An 18,953-nucleotide genomic window follows, 5' to 3' on the forward strand; every position below is an offset into this window, starting at 1 on the left:
AGTTCCAACTTCTAGTGTCTTCCTCAATTTCTTCCTTTAGTTTCTTAAATTTTCATTGTAGGTCTTTAACTTTCATGGATAGGTTTATTCCCAACTATTTTTAAAAAGCTGTTATTAATGGAATTTTCCCCTAACTTTGTTCCCAATGAGTTTACTATTGATACTATTTTTGTGTTGTTATAACTTGCTATTGTGCTGTGTTTGTCAGAGCTTATAGTTTGCTTGTGGAATTGTTAGGATCTATTATGTATAAGGTTGTGCTGTCTGCAAATAGCAGTAATCCACCTTCTTTCCATTCTGTTTGTTTTCCCTTTCTCTAATTCTCTTGTCTTAATGCTCTAGCTAAGATTTTGTATTTAATAACAATGGAAGGAATGTATATCCAGATTTCAGAGAAAATGCTCCCAGTTTCCCCCAGTTAGTATAACTAATATTTGTTGTATGCTGTCTTTATGATCTTGAGATTATCTTTTCTTCTGTTTCTAGTTTCTTTGGGGTTTTATCATGAAGGGATGATGGACTTTATCCAAGATCTTTTTTTCATTGATTAATATGATTATGTGCTTTCTATCTTTAAGTCTACTCACATTCTGAATTGCACTTACTTATTTATATTGAAACATTCAGGCATGCCTGGTGTGAAACCAACTTGGTCTTGATATGTGGTTTTCTTAATATAGTCTTCATTTCAGCTTGCATGAATTTTATTGAGGTTATTTGAATCAATATTCATCAGAGAAATTGATTCATAATTATTATTATGGTTCTGTTTAAGTTCTCTGTACCTTCCTATTTGAATTTTGGTAGATAATTTGTCTAAAATTTATCTATTTCTTCTGTATTCCTCTGTTTGGGGAGAAGTTTGTAATGTACCCCTTAATGATTCTTTGCATTTAACTAATATTACAGTTTGGGTGTCTTCTCTCTTTTGACAAGTTTGGCAGGGTTTTGTCAATCTTTTTTAATTTTTTATTGGTTCTATATAGTATTCTTTTTCATCTCTATTTTCTTATCTTCTGCTTTGATCTTTATTATTTACCTACTACTTTAGAGTTTGGACTGTTCTTGTTTTCTAGGACCTTGAGGTACCTTAAATTACTTTAGATTGTTTTGGTTTTTAAAAGTACTCAAAACTCTGATATAATGTAGTTTCATTTTCATTTGGTTCTAGGGTTTTTAAATTTCTTCAACAGCCCTTCTTGTCATTCAATAATGTACTGTTCAGTTTCTGTGTATTTTCTTCAACAGCCCTTCTTGTCATTCAATAATGTACTGTTCAGTTTCTGTGTATTTTCTTCAACAGCCCTTCTTGTCATTCAATAATGTACTGTTCAGTTTCTGTGTATTTGTGCCATTTCTGTAGTTGTTCTTGCTACTTAATTATGGGTTTTCTTTGTTGCATTGTGTTCTGGTAAGATAAAAGATATTATTTTAGTAATATTTTATTTACTAAGATTTGATTTGTGGTCTAGAATGTGGTCTGTGTTAGAGAAGGCTGATAGGCTCCAGAAACAGATGTTTATACTGGTTCTTTTGGATGAAATGTTCTGTACACATCTGTTAAGTCCATTTACTTTATAGTATAATTTAACTCTGTTTTTTTTACTTTTGGTTTGGATAACTTCTCTTGAAATGAGAGTAGGGTATTAAAATTACCCCATATTAGTGTATTGGGATCAACCTGACCATTTATGTCCATAGAACTTTGGGGACACAGATATTTAATGTATATATTTTTTACATTGCCATATTTTCTTTTTCTTATTTATTTTTCTTTTTAAATTTTCCTTATCCTTTAAACCAATCCCGGTTCCCACTCCCTCCCCTCCTCCTGCTACCTCCTGCTTTTCCCCACCACAACCTCCACCTACTCCTCAGAGAAGGAAAGGCTTCCCATGGGGAGTCAAAAAACTCTAGCACCTTACTTTGAAGGAGGACCAAGGCCCTTCTTCCCTTCATATCTAGGCTGAGCAAGGATACCAACAAAGAGAATGGGCTCCAAAAAGCAAGTTCAAGCACCAAGAATAAATCCTAGTCTCACTGCCAGTGGCACCACAGACTGCCCAAGCCACACTATTGTCACCTACATTCAGAGGGCCTATGCAGTTTCCCTCACTGTCAGTCCAGATTCAGCGAGCTCTCAGTAACTTATGTCAACTGTTTCCTGTGGGTATCCCCAAACTGGTCTTGACACCTTTGCTCCTCCCTCTCTTCAACTGGACTCTGGGAGCTCTGCCCAGTGTTTATCTCTGCATCTGTTTCCATCAGCTACCCAAACCTATGGGAGCCTATGAATTCAGTACTAAGAGGAAAGTTCTTAGCACTAAGTGACTACATAAAGAAAGTGAAAAAAATCTCATACTAGTGACTTAACAGCACACCTGAATCTCTAGAACAAAAAGAAGCAGACTCATCCAGGAGGAGTAGATAACAGGAAATAATCAGATTGAGAATGGAAATGAATAAAACAGAAACAAGGAAACAATGCAAGAATCAATGAAGCAAAGAGCTGGTTCTTCAAGAAAATCAACAAGATAGACAAACCCTTGTCTAAGCTAACCAAAAGGCAGAGAGGATATGCAAATTAACAAAAGCAGAAATGGAAAGGGGATATAACAACACACACTGAGAATATCCAGAGAATCCATGAGTCATACCTTGAAAACGTGTACTCCACAAAAATTGGAAAATCTAAAAGAAATGAATAATTTTCTGGATAGGTGCCACATACCAAAATTAAATAAAGAGCATATAAACAATTTAAGTAGACCTATAATCACTAAGGAAATAGAAACAGTCTTCCAACCAATAAAAGCCAGGGCCAGATGGTTTCAGTGCAGAATTCTACCAGAATTTCAAAGAAGAGCTAATACGTATCCTCCTTAAATTGTTCCACACATAGAAGGAACATATCCAAATATTTTATGAGCCATATTTTCTTAATAATTGTTCCATTTTTCAGTATGAAGTAGTCTTCTTTGTCCCTTCTAATTTTGATTTGAATTTACTTCATTTGGTAGAATATCTACGTCAGATTCTTTCTTTTCCATTTGCTTGGTTGTCTCCCATACTTTTGTTATTAGTCTGTGGTTGTCTTTACTAGTATGTTGTGTTTCTTAGCAATAACAGAAAGTTAGATCTAGGGTTTTTTGTTTTGTTTTTTAATTCAGTGAGACCAGGTGATTTCTTTTATTTGAAGTCCTAGGATTTTATGTAGAAATAAAATTGTGTATGTGTATATGATGGAATCTTGAAATTTGAAGGAAATGGATGGCACTGGAAGAAACCATCCTGAGTGAGGGAACCCAGTCACAAAAAGACAAACATGGTATGTGCTCACTCATATATGGATTTTAGACATAAAGCCAGGTAGTGCCAGCATACAATCCCATAGTCAGAGAGTCTGAGAAACAGAACCTTCAACCAATGACTGATGGAAGCAAACACCCGCAGCTAAACACTGAACTGAACTTCTGGAACCCAATGACAGAGAAAGAGGAGTGATAAGAAAAGGGGTAAAGACTGGGCTGGTGAAACCCATAGAAACAACTGACTTGAACAAGGAGAGCTCTTGGACTGATGGCTGGGAGGCCAGCATGGGACTGATCCAGACCTCCTGAATGTGGATGTCAGTGAGGAGGCCTAGGCAATCTATGGGGCCTTGGGATCAGTATTTATCCCTGGCATACAAATGGACTTTGGGTGCCTATCCTACAATGAGGGATGCTCTCTAAGCCTGGACTCTTGGGTGAGGGCCTAAGCCCTGCCCCAAAAGAAATGACAGACTCTGGAGATATTCCATTGAGGGATTCACCCTCCCTGGGGAATGGAGTGGGGATTGGGTTTGCTGGTGGGGGCCGGGAAGGGAGATGGTATATTTGGATATTGAAGTAGATCTATTCCCAGCTTCCTGAGGAAGCACCATACTGATTGACATAGTGACTTTACAAATTTACACTCCTATAACCAAAAAAATGTGTTCTCCTTTCACCACATCCTTGCCAGCAAGAGGTGTCATTTGTTTTATCAATGATCTTGTTCGTTCTTACTGGTATAAGGTGAAATCTCAAAGTTGTTTTATTTTGCATTTCCCTGATGGCTAATGGTTCAGTGTTTCTTTAACTACTTCTCAGACATTTGTGTTTCATCTCTTGAGAACTCCTGCTTAGTTCTGTACTCCATTTTGAATTGGGTTATTTTCTTGAATCTCAGTTGTTTTAGATACTAAGCCACCATTCGATACATAATTGATAAAGATCTTTTTTCCATCCTGCAGCCTAGTGCTTTGTCTCACTGATGGCAATCTTTGCCATGCAGAAACTTTCCAGTTTCATGAGGTCCCAATTATTAATGATGGGTCTTAGTGCCTGTACCACTATTATTGAGCTCAGAAAGTATTTTATTATGCCAGTGGGTTTACTTTAACTTCCACCAGATTCAGTGTATCTGGCCTTATCCTGAGGTCTTCAGTCCATTTGGGATTGAGTTTTGTCCAGGGTCTTAAGTATAGATGTATTTGAATTCTACATAGTTATCCAGTTTAACCAGCCACATTTGTTGGAGATGCTTTGTATTTTCAACTGTGTATTTGTGGTTTCTTTATCAAAATCATGTCCCCATAGGTGTGTGTATTTCTTTCTGGGTCTTCAATTAAATTCCACTGATCAATATTTCAGTTTTTGTGCCAGTAACATACTCTGAAGTGCAATGTGAGGTTGGGGATGGTGATATCTCTAGCAGTTCTTTTATCATTCAGGATGGTGTTAGCTATCCTGAAATTTGTGTGTGTGTGAGTGTGTGTTTCCATGTGAAGCTGAAAGTTATCTTTTCCATTTCTATGAAGAATAGTATTGGAATTTTTGGGAGACTTGCACTGAATCTGTGGATTGCAGTTGGCAAAATGGCCATTTTTACAATATTAATACTACTGATCCTTGAGCATGGGAGGTCTTTCTGTTGTCCAATGTCTTTTTCAATGTGCTTCAATGTCTTAAAGTCTCTATTATATAAGTCTTTCATTTGCTTGGTTATAGTTATCCCAAGGGTTTTGTTTTTTATGTTTGCTTTTTTTGTTTTGTTTTGTTTTTTAGTTTCTTTTTTAGGCTACTGTCAAAGGTGTAGTTTTCCAGATTTCCTTCTCAGTCTGCTTGAAATTTGTATATAGGAAGAATACTAATGTATGCATTTGTTAATTTTTTAAGTATGTTTTTATTTAGATTTGAAACATGCATGCTTCAAATGTCAATCCCAGCTCCCCGCTTCTCCCTCCACCAGCCCCACCCCCACCCCCACTCCCAGCCCAATACCCACATTATTCCCCAGGGAGGGTGAGGCCCTCCTTGGGGGATCTCCAGAGTATGTCATTTCATCCAGGGCAGGACCTAGGCCCTTCCCCATGTGTCCAGGCTGAGAGAGCACCCTCCATGTGGAAATGGCTCCCAAAGTTCATTTGTATGACATAGTGAACACTAGTCTACTACACAAAGCCCCAGAGATTTCTGAGGCCTCTTCACTGACACTATATTCATGGAGTCTGGATCAGTCCCCTGTTGGCCTCTTAGTTATCAGTATGGGGTTCAAGAGCTCCCCCTTGTCCAGTCATCTGTCTCTGTGGGTTTCATCAGCACGGTCTTGACCACCTTGCTCATCACTCCTCCATCTCTGTCACTGGGTTCCAGGGGATCAGTTCAGTGTTTAGCTGTGAGTATCTGTCTCTGCTTCCATCAGTCACTGAGTGAAGGTTCTAGGATATCACATAAGGTAGTCATCAACCTTATCATCAGGTAGGGGCTATTAATGTAGTCTCTCCGCTATTACTTAGTTTTCCAGCTGGTGTTATCCTTGTAGATCTCTGGAAATCTCACTAGTGTCATCTCTCTCCTCAAGCCTATAATGACTCAATCTATTATGATATCTCTCATCCTGGTCTCCTCTGTTCTTTTTTGTTTGTTTGTTTGTATTATGAGACAGGGTTTCTCTGTATTGTTTTGGAGGCTGTCGGATCAGCCCGGCCTCAAACTCACAGAGATCCGCCTGCCTCTGCCTCCCTAGTGCTGGGATTAAAGGCGTGCACCTCCACCGCCTGGCTCTCCTCTATTCTTACCCCGACTCAACCTTCTTGCTCCCCCATGTCTTCTTCTACCCTCCTCTTACCCCCCTCTCTTTTTCCTGGTTCCCTCTCTTCTTCCCCCATGTTCCCAATCTGCCTAGGAGATCTTGCTTCTTTCCACTTTTCTGGGGTATAATGAATCTCTCTTGGGAACCTCCCTGTTTCCCAGACTCACTGGCCCTGGGATTGTAGGATGGCACTCCCCTGATCCATGTCTAAAATCCATATATGAGTGAGTACATACCATGTTTGTCTTTTTGTGACTGGGTTACCTCACTCAGGATGGTTCTTCTAGTGCCATCCATTTGCCTGCAAATTTCAAGATTCCATTGTTTTTTTGCATTGAGAAGTACTCCGTTGTGTAAATGGACCACGTTTTCTCTATCCACTCTTCAGTTGAGGGGCATCTAGGTTGCTTCCAGGATCTAGCTATTACAAATAATTCTGATATGAACATAGTGGAACAGATATCCTTGTATGAATGTGCATCTTTTGTGTATATCCCTAAGAGTGGAATTGCTGGGTCATGTGGTAGACTGAGTCCCATTTTCCTGAGGAATCTCCATACTGATTCCCAAAGTGGCTGTACAAGTTTGCACTCCCACCAGCAGTGTAGGAGTGTTCCCCTTTCTTTACATCCTTTCCAGCATAAGCTGTCATTGGTGTTTTTGATTTTAGACATTATGACGGGAGTGAGATGATATCTCAGAGTTGTTTTGATTTGTATTTCCCTAATGACTAAGGATGTTGAGCACTTTCTTAAGTGTCTCTCAGCCATTTTAGTCTCCTCTACTGAGAAATCTCTATTTAGTTCAGTTCCACACTTTTTCATTGGGTCCTTTGGTGTTTTGGAGAATAGCTTCTTGAGTTCTTGGTAAATTTTGGAGATCAGCCCTCTGTCAGATGTGGGGTTAGTGAATATCTTTTCCCAATCTGTGGGTTGCCTTTTTGTCTTGCCAACTGTGTCCTTTGCCTTACAGAAGCTACTTAGTTTCAGGAGGTCCCATTTATTAATTGTCAATCTCAGTGTTTGTGCTACTGGTGTTATGTTCAGGAAATGGTCTCCTGTACCAATTCATTCAAGGTACCTCCTACTTTCTCTTCTAACAGGTTCAGTGTGGCTGGATTTATGTTGATGTCTCTGATCCATTTTGACTAAAGGTTTGTGCATGGCGATAGATATGGATGATATGTATCTATCTGCAGTCTTCTATATGCCAAAATCCAGTTATGCCAGCACCATTTGTTGAAGATGCTTTCTTTTTCCATTGTATATTTTTAGCTTCTTTGTTTAAAATCAGCTGTTCATAGGTTTGTGGATTAATCTCAGAATGTTCAATTCGATTCCACTGGTCTACCTATTTTTGTGCCAATACCAAGCGGTTTTCAGGACTACAGCTCTATAATAGAGCTTGAAGTCAGGAATGATGATGCCTCCAAATGTGGCTTTGTTGAGGAGTGTTGTCTTGGCTATCCTGGGTCTTTTGTTTTGCCATATAAAGTTGAGAATTGTTCTTTCAAGGTTTGTGAAGAATTGTGCTGGGATTTTGATGGGGATTGCATTGAATCTGTAGATTGTTTTTGGCAGGATTACCATTTTCACTGCATTGATCCTACCTATCCAAGAGCATGGGAGATCTTTCCATTTTCTGGTGTCTTCTTTAATTTCTATCTTTAAAGACTCAATTTTTTTGTAATACAGTTCTTTCACTTGTTTGGTTAGCATTACCCCAAGGTATATTTCCTTGTGTGTGGCAATTGTAAAGGGTGATGTTTCTCTGATTTCTTTCTCAGCCCTTTTATGTTCTGTATATTGTAGGGCTACTGATTTTCTTGAGTTGATCTTGTATCCTGCCACTTTGCTAAGGTGTTAATTAGGTGTAAGAGTTTCCTGGTAGAGTTTTTTGGGTCACTTATATAAACTATCATATCATCTGCAAATAGTGAAAGTTCTACTTCTACCTTTCCAATTTGTATCCCCTTAATCTCCTTTTGTTTTCTTATTGATCTAGTTAGAACTTCAAGTACAATATTGAAGAGGTATGGGGAGAGGAGACAGCCTTGTCTTGTTCCTGATTTTAGCAGAATCGCCTTGAGTTTCTGTCTATTTAGTTTGATGTTGGCTGTTGGTTTGCTCTATATAGCTTTTTATCATGTTTAGGTATGTTACTGTTATCCCAGATCTCTCCAAGACCTTTACCATGAACGGGTGTTGGATTTTGTCAAACGCTTTTCAGCTTCTAGCTAGATGATCATGTGATTTTTGTTCCTCAGCTTGTTTATATGGTGGATTACATTGATAGATTTTTGTATGTTGAAACATCCCTGCATCCCTGGAATGAAGCCTACTTGATCATGGTGGATGAGTTTCTGATGTGTTCTTTTATTCGATTTGACAGTATTTTATTGAATATTTTTGCATCAATATTCATGAGGGAAGTTGCCCTGAAGTTCTCTTTATTAGTTGTGTCTTTGTGTGGTTTGGGTATCAATGTTATTGAAGCCTTGCATAAAGAGTTTGGCAAAGACCCTTCTGCTTCTGTCACATGTAATACTTTGAGGAAAATTGCTATAAGCTGTTCTTTGAATTTCTGGTAAAATTTTGCACTGAAGCCATCTGGCCCTGGGCTTTTATTGGTTGGGAGACTTTTGATGACTGCTTTTATTTCCTTAGGTGTTATAGGTTTATCTGTTCTTGATTTAATTTTGGCAGATGATATCTATCCAGGAAGTCCTTCATTTCCGTTAAGTTTTCAAATTTTATGGAGTACAGGTTTTGAAAGTATGACCTGATGACTCTCTCCATTTCTTTAAGGGATTTTCTCACATCCTCTTTGAGGGCCTCTATCATTTTCATGAAGGTGTTTTTAAGGTCATTCCCTTCTGCCTCAGGTTGTTCAGGTCTTACTGGTGTAGAATCTCTCGACTCTGGTGGTATCATATTTGTTTTTCTGTTGCCGAGTGTGTTCTTAAATTGCCTTTTCCCCATCACTTCTTCCAGTGGGTGTAGAAAGAGTCTCTTCCTCTCCTGGTGTGTAGGCGACCAGGGATCCCTTTCGCTGGGTGCAAGCAAATCCAATCCTCTCTGGCCTCTGCTCTCTGTCCTTGCCCCGAGTGTGGGCAAAAGTGGACCAGCTCTCAGGTTCCTGGTAACGTGATCATCCATCAGGGGTTGGGTGGAGGGAGTCGACCTGGCTGCAGTCCCCAAGCCAGGGGATCTGAGATATGGCAAGCGTGCTCACATCTGCCCTCTGCCCTGGGTTTGGGTGGAAGTGGAGCAGCTCTCTCTGCAGGCTCCTGGTCACTTGGTCATTCTTCAGGGTGGAGTCGACCTGCCTGCTGTCCCCAAGCCAGGGGATCTGAGAGAGGGCTAGTGGGAGGAAATCGGGGACCTGGTTCTCAACTCTGTCCCCTGCCCTGAGTGTGGGCAGAAGTGTACCAGCTCTCTCTGTGTGCTCCTGGTTGCTTGGTTGATGGGGAAGTCCTGTGTATATGTCAATAAATCATTGCTGGCCAATAGGGAAGCAAGATAGGCAAGACTAGGATTCCAGGAGGACTCTGGGAAGGAGAAACACAGGGAGTCACGATGTAGCTGCCATAGGGGTAAAAAGTCCTGACCTTTTCTCCAGTAAGAGAAATACTTAGATTAACAATTATGGGGTAAATACTTAAGTCACAGCTAGCCAGTAAGAAACAAGCAAGACCAACAGCTTCATAATTAATATAGCATACTGTGTGTTTATTTGGGATTAATGTGGTTCTGGGACCAGGCTGGTGGGAAGAATCTCATCACATATGGCACCCAACGTTGGTTGCATGAATTTCCACGTAGAATGACAAAAGCTTAAAAGGGATGTTTAGAAACAAAAGAACAGAGACAAGCATGGCTTCTTGGTAACAGCATTTTCTTGGGTAGGCTCTGTTTTACTAGAGACAAGCAGAGACTTGTGCAGTAAACTTATGCCTGCATGTTAGATAGCCAGTGGCTAAAATAGCTACCTCTTTAATTATAACAATGTTATTTATTAGATAAAAGACACATGGCCAGAAAAACATAAAGATTTACAGTAAAGTCAGATTCAGATGAAGTAAAACCTCTAAAAGGTTTACAGTGTGTTTAAAAATACATGTAGGCTTTGGAGAGAAAAAGAAACAGGATAGTAGTAAAAGAAATAGAGAAGTTGGGCTGTGGTGGTGCACACCTTTAATCCCAGCACTCAGGAGGCACAGGCAAGCAGATCTCTGTGATTTTAAGGCCAGCCTGTGTACAGAGGGAGTTCAAGGGCAGCCAAAGTACACAGAGAAACCCTGTCTCAAAAAAGTAAAAAGTAAAATTAAAAGATACAGAGTAATACAAATACCATAAAGGTGGAAAAGACACAGAGAGTCTGGATACTGTAAGCTATTGTTGTCTTTTAGTTATTCAATTCCTAAGGAAGGAACAACAACTGCTAAAATACACTTGAAATACTCAGGTTAGCAGTTATGGGTTAAAAATTAAGTCAGAGGTAGCCAACAAGAAACCATAGCAAATAGCCAACAAGTTCATAATTAATATAGCGCCCTTCATTTGGGAGTGACAGGGTTTTGGGACCAGGTTGGTACGAAGAATCTCGTTATAGTATGGGTTAATATCAGCAGTTTTTATTCTATTCCAATGGTCTACCTGTCTTTTTTTGATAATACCAACTTGTTTCCAGGACTGTAGCTCTATAATAGAGCTTGAAGTCTGGGATGGTGATGCTTCCAGAAGTTCCTTTATTGTACAAGGTAGTTTGGGCTATCCTGGGTATTTTGTTTTTCCATATAAAGTTGAGTACCAACTCTTTGTTACATTGATTCCTTGTATCATTTTCTTTGTTTCTACTTTATTGATTTCAGCCCCCAATTTGATTATTTCCTGGCATCTATTCCTTCAGGGTGAGTTTGCTTTCTTTTGTTCTACAACTTTCAGTTTTGCTAATATTCTCTAGTGTGACCATTCTCCAGTTTCTTCATGTGGGCCCCTAGTGCTATGAACTTCCCTCTTAGCACTGCTTTGAAAGTGTCCCATAAGTTTGGGTATGCCGTGTCTTCCTTCTCATTGAATTCTATTAAGCCTTTAATTTCTTATTTTATTTATTCCTTGACTCAGGAATAATGCAATTGCTCATTGTTCAATTTCCATGAGTTTGTAGGGTTTCTGCAATTTGTGTTGTTGAATCCTAACTTTAAAACATGGTGGTTCGATAAAATACAGGGAGTTATTCCAATTTTTTTTATTTGTTGAATTTTGCTATGTTGCCAAATATGTAGTTGATTTTAGAGAAGGTTCCATGTGGAGCTGAGAAGAAGGCATATTCTTTTGTGTTTGGATGGAATGCTCTATAGAAGTCTGTTAAACCCATCCAGGTCATAATTGCTGTTGGTTCCTTTGTTTTTTTGTTAAGTTTCTGTCTGGAGGTCCTGTGTAGTGGTGAGAGTGGGGTGTTTAAGTCTCCCACTATAAGTGTGTGAGGTTTTATGTGTGATTTGAGTTTTAGTAATGTTTCTTTTATGAAGGTGGATGTCTTTGTATTTGGGGCATAGATGTTCAGAATTGAGACTTCATCTTGATGGATTTTTTTTCTGTGATGAATATGAAATGTCCCTCATCTCTTTTGATTGATTTTAGCTTGAAGTCTAATTTGTAAGATATTAAGATTGCTACACCTGCTTGTTTCTTGGGTCTATTTGATTGGAAAATGTTTTCCCAACCCTTAACTCTGAGGTAATATCTGTTTTTGAAGGTGAGGTGTGTTTCTTGTATGCAGCAGAAGGATGGATTCTGGTAGCTGTGTCTTTTTATAAGTATGTTAAGACCATTAATATTGAGGAATATTAATGACCATTCATTGTTAATTCTTATTTGTTTTGGATTTGGTGGTGGTGGTGGTACTATGTGTGGATTTTCCCCCTTTTGTATTTTGGCTGTTGGTAAAGTGGGATTATCTATTGCCTATGTTTTTCTGAGTGTAGTTAACTTCCTTGGTTGGAGTTTTTCTTCTTCATTCAATTCTAAAAAGTTTTAATTTCCAGCCAGGCAGTGGTGGCACATGCCTTTTGTCCCAGCACTCCTGGGAGTCTGAGGCAGGCAGATCTCTGTGAGTATGAGGCCAGCCTGGTCTACAAGAGCTAGTTCCAAGACAGCCTCCAAAGTCACAGAGAAACCCTGTCTCAAAAACCAAAAAAAAGTTTTAATTTCCTTCTTCATTTCTGTCTTGACTCAATTTTCATTAGTATTTAGTTGTTCAGTTTCCATGTTTTTGTACACTTTGTTGTTTCTGCTGTTGTTGATATCTAGATTTGATCCATGGTGTTCAGATAAGATACAGAGTAGTATTTCAATTATATTGTATCTGTTGAGACTTCATGTGCAGTTATATGGTCAATTTAGGAGAAAGTCCCAAGAACTGCTGAGAAGAAAATATGTTCTTGTGTATTTGAGTGAAATATTAACTAGTTATCTACAAGGTACATGTAGTTTAGGGTATTATTTAACACCAGCATGTCTCTGATTGGGTTTTGTCTAAACAACCTGTCTATTGAATAGAGTATATTGTAGTCACACTATTGCTGTGAGGATCACTGTGATTTTAGCTGTAGTACTTTTATGAGTATGGGTGCTCTTGTGTTTGGTGCATAAATGTTTATAATTGTAGTCTCTTCTTGGAAGATTTTTCATTTGATAAGTATGTATATTTTGGTTTCAGATTTTTGTGGTGTTGTGAGTGTGTGTGTGTATGTGTACACACACGTGTTTCTAAGAGAGTGAGAGTGTGTGTGTGTGTGTGTGTGTGTGTGTGAGAGAGAGAGAGAGAGAGAGAGAGAGAGAGAGAGAGCATGGATTGATAGGAAGTTGCAGTGGTATTTACACACCCCTAGCCAGTGAGGCTGTCTCTCCAGATTGAAGGAAATGCCAAAGACCTCATTTGTTGAAAATATTAGTTTGGGGTGTGTTACATTTGTTTATTCTCTGGAATATTTGTTTAATGATGCAAAATTGTGTTGCTTTGCTTGCCTAGATCACCTTATTGGTTTAATAAAGAGCTGAATGGGCAAAAATTAGGAAAGAGAAATGGTAAGTGGGGCTGGCAGGCAGAGAGAATGAATTGGAGGAGAAATCTGGGAAGAGAGATCAGGGGTCAAGAATAGGAGGACAGGAGAACTCCAGGGGTCAGTCACCCAACTACACAGCAAGCCATGGAGTAATAAGGAAAGGAAGGTATATAGAATAGAAAAAGATAAAAGTTCAGGTGAAAAGGGTAGATGGTATGAAAGTTAAGAAATGCTGGCTAGAAATAAGCCAAGATAAGGCTGTGCATTCATGCCGGGCGTTAGTACCACACACCTTTAATCCCAGCACTGGGGTGGCTGAGACCAGCTTGGTCTACAGAGCGAGAGTTTGAGGACAGCCTCCAAAGCAATACAGAGAAACCCTGTCTTGAACCCCCCAAAAAAGGTTGTGCATTTTAAGTAAGAATAAGTCTTTATGCATTTATATGGGAGCTGGGTGGTTGTCCCCCAAAGAGCAAGAATTTTTAAAAAAACTACAGAGATCTTTTCTGAAAAACAAAAAATATAGTAGTATAGAGAAGGTAGTTTGGTGAGGAAGGCATGGACATGCATGGTGCACTCTCAATACTCTTGTAGTCACTACACCATCTTAGCTAGAATTAAACAAGGCTGTGCATAGTCAATGAGGATGTCACCAGGAAAGTTATGTGTACAGGCACTGTTTATTATATTACCAATGCATCTGGCTGCTGTTCTTCTCAGTGTATGAAGAGAACATACCCATGCTTGGCTAGTTGAAGGGAAGTTTCTTTTCATCCTAACCATCATGTGACAACTTGGCTTTGAGTGACTTTGAATCTGAGCATTTCTGGAAAATATGCAAACCTTGTTTACCTCTCAATGTGGACCTCTGATCAGAGAATCACTCACTGAGAGGCACCAGGCAGGTTGAAAATACTGAAGGAAGACCTCACATTTCTGTTAAACATGGACCCTACTATGGCTTCTTACATAAACAGTGAATGTAAAGAGTGAAAATAAATACATTCTCTACTCCTGGTTATGTGAGATACCAACACAAACCTCATGCTACCTAGATTCATTCATATGTAGCTGACTTTTCTGCCATTTAACAGATACCACAGAGCAATTCTGTTGTTTATGTCCATTTTCTTGAGGACAAGCTTTGTGTGGGGCAGGGGAGGTATTTACTTTGGAGTTGATCATTCTTAGTAAAGTACACTGGCATTTATAATAACCCATCTTGTAGTATTGGAGTACATGAGCATATTTGACTAGATAGCAGCTGTTAGATATCATAGAATGTATTGGATTATGAGTTCACTATGCGAGTTCTATGACACTCTGCTGACATGTTCTTAGATATCATCATGCCTCAGTTCTGAATGCCAGTACACTTTGAGAATTTCCTCAGAGTATGTGGTTGTAAATTGTGGAGTGATAATTGTGTTGAAATTAGAATATAATGGGGAACTGTTGTAACAGTCAAGGTATGTCATTACTAGTCATTGAGTACTCCTTCAATTAGACTAGCAAATATTTCTCAAAATATCTTCTTTTGTAACTTCTGCATTGTTAAGACTATGCCTTATTATATATTGTGTGTATTATATTCTCTATGAAAAATTTGACTATAATTTAATGTATGTGTATATGTGGGTGTGATATATATATATATAATACAAATTCATATTCCCTCCCTCAAGTTTGTTCTTAGTAGATATACCTATATATAAATACTGCAATGTTATTTCATAAATATACTATGCAATAAGTACTTGTTTCTCTGTGTTGAAATTATTAATATCAGAAAACCAGAGTGACTCACAGTAGTAGAAATAGTATGATAAATTTCGCACTGTAATGTGATTGTTTTGTCCTGAATGCGTGATCACTATTTCAGCACATGAAGTAAAGACTGAGGTGAATTATAGAGACTGATGAACTAACTAGAGAGTTGATATCAATTTGCAGTCATCAATAAGTATAAAGAGTGTGTATATGGTGAACAAAAAGAATTGTTTGAAAGAGTAATTGTGTTTCTGTGTATGTAGAACCACAGCTCTGAAGAGACATGTTAACTCTTATTTCTGTTTTCATGTGTTATGTGATTTAGTTATCCTGACCTGCTTTCAGAGCTCTTTCACAAAGCTGAGCTATAGCTGTCTTCATGAATTGATCAAAACCTAAATGTAGAGAGGCTCACATTTTTGGAGAGCTGTTAATTTTTGTCAATGGTCTTTTAATCATAGACGTTTTAATATGTAATGTTAATCTGCCAAAGAATCTAGGCTTCATTTCATTAAACAGGGATTCACTGCCTATGCTAAAGCAGCTAGAATACTTTAGAAAACAATGATTTTTAAAGGCATGGACATTGATTGTACACTTAGGGCAAAATAGACATCATTTTAAAATATTTACTTCTTTTTAGTAGAGGTTGGCAAATTTGAAAGGTAGGCTCTTAGAACTAGCAATCATGTATTATTAGAAGAAGAGTGACATAGGCATTTAAAATTTGGGGCTTTATATAGCAAGACATTTTAAAATAACTAACCTTCCTGAGTGTTGATAGTGCTTAGATTACTGTCATTGAATCACTTAACAGCAGTCCAGATACATGTTTTTCTTTATTGACTATGTGAATTCCTGGGGTGAAATAAACACACACACACACACACACACACACACACACACACACACACACACACACACACACACACTGGTGAATCTGCTCTTAGATAGAAAAGCCTCGATATCAACTTAGACATATTGCCCACTATCCTGAGTCTCTAAAATGTTACCTTACTCACCAAACCAGAAGTCCTATCATCTTTGTGCATGTCAGGATATCTGCAAGTCTATAGAAGTCCTAGGCATTACCTACATTATGACATTATGACATAGAGTCCATGCATGGTTACTTAGCCCAGGACAGGTATTGCTACATCAGTGTCACCTTTCATACTAATCATCATAAGGAAGTTCCAGTCTCATCAGTTCACAGATTCTTAGGTTTGGGACACTCACCTTCACACCTGGCCTAAAGCCAATTACAGATGAAGAGATCATTAATTGTTATCTAATGTCAATACAAATGTGGTCCTTGTACAAGAGCAATACAAATGTGGCTCTTAGAAGTGCAGAGATATTTGAGCTACACACCCTGAAAGAGTGACACACAGGTTATCTCGAATATCTACCCAGTTTTATTAATATACATCACCCCTGAAGCAACTCTAATGTGTAGCTACATTAAAGGACTTGAGTGGTCAAAGGGATCCAGAAACTCATTTTCCCCCATCACTGCTGGTTTTAAATTGGATCCCACAAAACACATGAATACAAAAGTTTATAGAATAATAAAGACTCAAAGGAGAAACAAGACACAACATACTTATTACTAATTTCCACTCTTCAATAAATTATTGTTCTATGTCAAAAGATGAATAGATAAATACAGTTACACCATATGCCTTATACTAAATTCACTTCTCCAGTAAAATGTTTGATACCAAAGCTAAAATTCTATGTTCTTTATAATGAATGCAGGCAGAATCAGAATGTATCAGTTGATGGAGGTTGAAATATGCTTGTGAGATATGCTGAATGATTGTCAGTTCTTCTAGGGTTCAAAATGATCTGAGGAATTGATGGTGATATGTGGTTTAATTGTGAGATTTAGTTTACTTGGCAGAGTGAGATATTTCAGTAGGTAATAGTGCTTGTCACCAGACCTGGTGTTCTGATTCTAACTCCAGAACCCAGGTAGTGGAAGGAGAGAACTAGACACATTGTCCTCTGATGTGCTACCTCCCAAACTGAATAAATGTATAAGTTTTTGAAACATGCACTCAGTAGCTACATATTGAAACAGATTATCACATTGCTTTGGATTCCCATTCTCTAGAAAGCAGAAAATAATGACTCTTGCCATCAAGAAGACAGTCCATTAATCACCTAATTAATGGCATGTGCTGGTTACATACACTTTTAACCATGTCAAGGAAGGATGGCTTGGGTGAATAAATGTACCATAAGCTGACAGTTATTTTCTGTCCCTCTAGTTGTTCCTGTAGAACATGCAATTGTCCCATGTTACCCAAATGGTGAACAAACGTGTACCTTGTTGGAGGTAAAAAGTTTCTTTGCTTTATGTAAGAGACAAAAGTTAGTTTAATGATTATTCCCTATGTTTTAATGACTATCACACTTGAAAAATAAATTTGATTAGGTTATCAAGAGCATGAAATAGTATATTTAGGAAGAAGGGGAAACAGAATTATACCAGATTAGTGATTGAACAGAACATTCACACTTACTTATGTCAAGGAGCAAGTTTGACTGGGGATGTGTCTTTGGGAGAATAATGTTCTGCTTTAGACAAAAGCATGCAAATTTCACTCAGAAGTTGATAGGCTTATCATCCTTGTGGGTTTCAATGTTAATGTAAGGGAAGCCCCCCTTTTATGACTTCTAGAGCCTCTGGCTTAGGTTGAATTTGTTTATATTCCCCAAAGACATATGTGGTAGAAGCCTCATATGTCCCAGTATGTCTAGGTGCTGAGAACTTTAAGACATGAGGATGCGTGCACATTATTGGAGTGTTCCATAAAAGGGATTAATGTCATAATAGACAGATGTAAATTATTCTGTCATGTGTGTAATGTAGCTTAGATGAACCGTTAGTGGAGGCCAAACACACAGGGTTGCCAGATATGGCCTCGAGTCAGCAAAAATGGGAAACATACTAGTTTTTATTAGTTTGTTTTTTTTGTCACAAATCAGACGTACTGAGCCATTCTGTGTCAGTATCACGTGATATACTAATCCAGAATCTTCCACTCAAGGGCTTTGCAATCCTTTGTGTAATAATGCCTGGCAAACAAGTGAACCAAGAAGTTGTACAAACTGAACCCACCATAATTCAAGCTTACAGTTTTCTTTCCTGTGTATTGCAGGTGGAGCCTACAAAACCCCAACATGGTATGTATTCTGGAGTCATTGAAGACATGTTTTAGATGTGAATTGTGTGAATACCGATTGTCTTTTGTCTAGTGCACCACAGTAAGAAAAAACACATCTATCAATTTGCAGTTGGGAGTTTGATTTTTTAAAAAAGTGATGCCTCAAGTAAGAAATCATAGGCATCTGTCTAAAGTAGCTGCATCTTGTTGTGACATCCTTAGTTTGAGATTTTGTGCACCAGGCTGTGTCTAAACTTATTTTAGCTAGACAGATATCTATATCGCTAACCCAATTCCCAGGGAAACTGCTGAGAAAAAAATCAGGATTAGAGCTACTTTGTCAGCTATGGGGGACCCAGCCCAGACTCTGTCCTTGTTCTGGGAGACTTTTTTAACTTAAGAATAAAATTAATATTCGCAATTTACCTATAATAGTGTGTTTGAACCTCACCACAGCCATATATAGTAGTTTGATTTGTGTTTTCCTAAGCAAGTGAATTAACCAAGGCCCAGAATAAGTGATGAGGGTCTTTACACATGCAGTACAGCCACTGCATTTAACACCATCAGGGGCACAATAATCTCTACAGAAGAGTGTCCAGATTTCCAACATCTGGCTGCAATAAATCAAAGTGACAGGAATGCCCCAAGACTGCCACACCTCCCACAGTATTCAGAAGGCTGGAACAGTGCAATTCACCTGCCTGCAGAGATTATCAAGTAGGAAAGAAAACAGCCCACAATGTGGTGCAGGTCAGAGACTGTGTGCTACATTGACATACGTTGGTTGTGAACTAGATTTGAGCTAGACTTGGTTGGCT

The sequence above is a fragment of the Mesocricetus auratus genome, unplaced genomic scaffold (genome assembly GCF_017639785.1).
Source record: "Mesocricetus auratus isolate SY011 unplaced genomic scaffold, BCM_Maur_2.0 Super-Scaffold_100676, whole genome shotgun sequence".
NCBI classification, from domain to species: Eukaryota; Metazoa; Chordata; class Mammalia; order Rodentia; family Cricetidae; genus Mesocricetus; species Mesocricetus auratus.